We start from the raw sequence: 5,450 nt of genomic DNA on the forward strand, positions 1-5,450 counted from the left end.
GAACTTCTGTGCAGTCAGCGTTAGGAGAGCAGCAGTGGCTGCCTTGGCACCTTCGAAGGGGAAGGCTGGAACGAGAAGATGTAGCTCTGCCGCCTACTAGCCTTGGAACCTTGAGTGTGTCTCCTAAGTTGTCTGAGTCACAGGTTTTCCGATTTGTCACCAAAGACCACTTCCGAGGATCTGTCCCACTGCAGGTATGACGCTGGTACCATCTTGGCCTTGAAGTGCCTTCCTTCCTCCACTGACTTCTCTAATCCCCTGGTCTCGGCCCCAGTACAATGCTGACCATACTACATGCATCTCTTTTCCAGCACCCACTTTATTTTTTTTAACTAATTAATTTATTTTAATTGGAGGCTAATTGCTTTACAATATTATGGTGGTTTTTGCCACACACTGACATGAATCAGCCATGGGTGGACATGTGTCCCACATTTGAACCCCCCCTCCCACCTCCCTCTCCATCCCATCCCCCAGGGTTGTCCCAGTGCACCAGCTTTGAGTACTCTGCTTCATGCATCGAACTTGGACTGGTGATCTATTTCACATATGGTAACATACATGTTTCAATACTATTCTCTCAAATCATCCCACCCTTGCCTTCTCCCACAGAGTCCAAAAGTCTGTTCTTTATATCTGTGTCTCTTTTGCTGTCTTGCTTATAGTGTCATCGTTACCATCTTTCTAAATTCCATATATATGCATTAGTATACTGTATTGGTTTTTTTCTCTCTGACTTACTTCACTCTGTATAACCCAGCGCTCACTTGAAATGCCAGTGTCCCCCGCACTGATCCCTCTTCCCACGTCCTACGCTGGGGCGTCCGTCCAGTTCATGCTCAAGCTTCCATCACCATGGTGCTTGCAGGCTCCAACTCTAGCACCAACCTTTCTCAGGGTCTTTGGACAAGTGTTTCCAAATACCTACAGATCTGAATATTTCTCCCTGGACATTCCTCAGTCAGCTTAAATTCACTATGCCTAGTGTCAAAGGTCGCATTTTCCTCTTTCCTCTTCCCCTAGAATCTCTACCCCAGGCAACACCATCACCAAATACCCACCTAGAAACCTAGAGTTATCACTTCTCCTTCCTCCCCCTCACTGTAGGATCAAAACAGCACCTATTTCTCAAATACATCCCTTCCTCTCCATACACACCCACTGCTCCTTTTAAAAAATATTTTTGGCCACATTGAGTCTTAGTTGCAGCACAAAGGATTTTCATTGTAACATGTGGGATCTTTCCTTGTGGCACACGGGCTTCTCTCTGGTTGTTGCAAGCGGGGCTTAATTGTCCCACAGCATGTAGGATCCCAGTTCCCCAAACTGGGATTGAACCTGAGTCCCCTGTACTGCAAGGTAGATCCTTAACCACTGGGCCACCAGGGAAGTCCGCATAACCCACTGCATTAGTGGAGGTGGTGCCCCTCACTTTTTTGCCTGTCCTGCTGCAGTAGTGTTGGAGGCTACTAATTTTCTGCCAGTATTCATTCCCTGATCTTTCTTTTCGTATAGAGCCCCAAGTTTTAGCTAGACACAGATTGCCCAATTAGAGACTACATATCCCAAGGTTCCTCATAGCTGGGTGGCCACATGACCAGTTGTCAACCAACAGGATGTCAGAGGAAGTGATACATTCACCTTCCAGGCACTTTTTAAAAAAAAGATATGGTTTGCCCTCTTTTTTGCTTTCTTTCCACCTTTCCACAGGCTCATCCCACAGTTTTGATCTAATAGGTGAGAAAAAAAATCCTAGGTGAGTCTTCTCAGACTTGAGTGTGTCTCAGAATCACCTTTATTTTCTTGGGCTCCAAAATCATTGCACACTGTGACTGCAGTCATGAAATTAAAAGACACTTGCTCCTTGGAAGAAAAGCTATGACAAACTTAGACAGCATATCAAAAAGCAGAAACATCACTTTGCTGACAAAGGTCTGTATAATCAAAGCTATGGTTTTTGCAGTAGTCATGTATGGATAAGAGTTAGATCATAAAGAAGACTGAGCACTGAGGAATTGATGTTTTCAAACTATGGTCCTGGAGAAGACTCTTGAAACTCCCTCAGATAGCAAGGAGACCAAAACAGTCAATCCTAAATGGAAATCAAGCCTGAATATTCGTTGGAAGAACTGATGCTGAAGTAGAAGCTCCAATACTTTGGCCACCTGATGGGAACAGATGACTCATTGGAAAAGACCCTGATGCTGAGAAAGACTGAAGGCAGGAGGAGAAGGGGACAACAGAGGATGAGATAGTTGACTGGCATTACCAACTCAATGGACATGAGTTTGAGCAAACTCGGGGAGATGGTAAAGGACAGGGAAGCCTGGTGTGCTGCAGTCCATGGGGTCACAAAGAGTCGGACATAACTGAGCAACTGAACAACAACAGAATCACCTGAAGGGCTTGGTAAAACAGATTTCTGGGCCCTACCATGTGGGTTTCTAACAAAGTTCCCAGGTGATTCTGATGCTGCTGGTCTAGGGACTACACTTTAAGAACCACTGTCTTAGGGGATAGTAGAGCAACAAGATCAAAAGGAATCTCAGTTCCCAAGTGGCCTTATGGAATAGTGTCACTTATATGGCCTTTGACCATTCATTTTTAGACTCTTACATGAGGAAGAAGGAAACTCTCCTGTTTGGATCTTATTTTGAATCTCCATGGTACAGCATACTAGTCTATGGCCCTAAAATGCACTCTGTATTCCCTCCTTTGTGATTCAACTTACTTATTTTCAAACCACTGATTTACTTTACATTTCTCAAATCTTGCCTTTGCCTAGCACAGCTTAACTCAACCAGGATCTCCTGACAAATGATGAGACCTGGGACATCATGAAAAAATGGCAGAATTTCAGGCAAACTGGGAATCGGACAGGACTGTCTTCTATTCCTCAGGCCACAGTAAGATATTTTCAAATTCTAAGTGCTGCAAGGGAGAAACAGTGAATATCTTGTCAGGGTAGATAACCAAAAGGGCAGATAACCCCAGCAGCCTGGGAGTTACATGCCAGGCATAAAATTGCCCTATGAGTGATCTACTATAATATTTCCATTTTACCAATGAGAGGACAGAGACACAGAAGTAAGGAAATTGTTTGTGGCAGACCCGAGTGTGCCCTGCTCAGAGTCCCTCCAAGGGAGGACTTGCTGCCCCGCTGTCTGCAGACAACTTCCTCCTTCAGGGTCTGCTCCAGCTATAGAGAGACCCACATCATCCGAGGTCATGCCTGGCCTGGCCTCTGATGCTGGGGCAGGGTGGGGGTAAAGGCCTGGCTGTTTCACCCTGACCCATGACAACCTGGACCGGCCAATATCCTCACTCCAGAGCTCCCTGTCAGGCTGGCCAAGACTGTCAGGAGCGGGTCTTATTTTCCTCCTCTGCCCAACCCTGTTTCACTCTTCTTCCTCCCAAACGTTGATTTCTAATAACCATTCTCCCAAGTGCATCTCAGCATCTGCCTCCAGAAAATCCCACCAGCAATGCTGCCTGGAATCATGGAGCTAGTGACTGGTGAGGCTGGATTTCCGACATAGCCGTCCCCACACAATCGCAGTTCCACAGCAGTTTGCCAAACCGACTCATGGGATAGACTCAAGTTCCTTAGGGTGACATTCAAACTGTGTAATTTGATTCCAATCTCCTTGGCTCACCTTACTTCCACACTCCCCACTAAGGGCCCTATTCCATTGCCATACCAAGAGTTCACTCAAGAGGCATTTTGACTGGAAGGCCCTCCTCCCTTCCATCAAGGACCTTCCAAATCTAGCTCGGATATCATCTGTGAGGTCTTTCTGATACCCCTAGAGAGTAAGAAACATCACAGGGTAATGACAAAAGCCCAGTCCATCATGCCTAGTTCGAATTCCAGCTCCATGACATAGCTGTGTGACATAGAATTCTGTAACTCCAACTCCTATCTTTAATACAGGGCTAATAAAAATAAATTCACTGGGCTGTCTGTTAAATAAAATCTGTAAGTCACCCAGGCCAATCCTCCTTAACCTTTAACGGGCAGAGACATGTCCTGAACATCTTGTTAAAATGCAGATTCTGAATCAGTGGGTCTGGAGTAGGGCCAAAGATTATGCATTTCTAACAAGGACCCAGGAGATGTCGCCTCTGGTGGTCCACCGACACCCTTGGAGTAGGAAGGTCCTAGCTCAGAACCTGGCACTTTGTAGTCAGTCAGTGATATTTGCTTTGCCCCACCCCCAGCTCCACTCCTTCCTCTTGCCACCTATAATATTTTGTTCCCATCACTTGCATTATGTTCACTACACATACTTTAGTTAGTTGTTATAGTCGTGTCTCCTGCCAGACTGTGAGCAAATTGAGGATAGAAATTGTATTACCTTTCTCTCAGTATCACCAGGACCCAGTGTAGGGCCAGGTATACAAAAAGGAATCAATAAGTATTTGATGAACTCAGCCTATAAAATGGAAATAAAAATATCAATTCTGCCTGTCTCAACAAGTTATTGTAACAAGCGAACGCAATAATTTGGGAGAATGTGGAAGCATGGATCGTGTGGTAGAAATATAAAGCATTACTATCCATTCAGTTTTCCACTCTGCATCAGCTCAGATTTATGCAGTTGATGCCTGTTTACTTGTGGCAGTTACTCAGACTCTGATGATTATAAAACTCAGACTCATCTATGGTTTAAAAATAAATTCTTTTTGGGATAATAACTGTGGCACTATCTGCCTATGATAAGAAACTAATTATGATGATGTAAATAAGAAGGGTGTATCTTTCAATCAATCAATCAGTCAAGAAGCAGGCACTGTGTACCTGTCCCCAGGTGGTTCTAGGCTATCTTATCTACCTCCTTCAAATGAGCCAGTGATCCCAGCCTTATCATCTCCTGCCTGTTTGAAGGTGGGAGGATTCACTCGGGGTTAGTTCAAATTCAGTTCAGTCGCTCAGTTGTGTCTGACTCTTTGCGACCCCATGAATCGCAGCACACCAGGCCTGCCTGTCCATCACCAATGCCCAGAGTTTACTCAAACTCATGTCCATCGAGTCAGTGATGCCATCCAGCCATCTCATCCTCTGTCGTCCCCTTCTCCTCTGGCCCCCAATCCCTCCCAGAATCAGGGTCTTTTTCAATGAGTCAACTCTTCGCATGAGGTGGCCAAAGTATTGGAGTTTCAGCTTCAGCATCAGTGGGTCCAGTGAACACCCAGGACTGATCTCCTTTAGGATGGACTGGTTGGATCTCCTTGCAGTCCAAGGGACTCTAAAGAGTCTTTTCCAACACCACAGTTCAAAAGCATCAATTTTTCGGCACTCAGCTTTCTTCACAGTCCAACTCTCACATCCATACATGACCACTGGAAAAACCATAGCCTTGACCAGATGGACCTTTGTTGGCAAAGCAATGTCTCTGCTTTTTAATATGCTATCCAGGTTGGTAATAACTTTCCTTCCAAGGAGTAAG

This window comes from Cervus canadensis, chromosome 12, assembly GCF_019320065.1.
Source record: "Cervus canadensis isolate Bull #8, Minnesota chromosome 12, ASM1932006v1, whole genome shotgun sequence".
In the NCBI taxonomy this organism is placed as follows: Eukaryota; Metazoa; Chordata; class Mammalia; order Artiodactyla; family Cervidae; genus Cervus; species Cervus canadensis.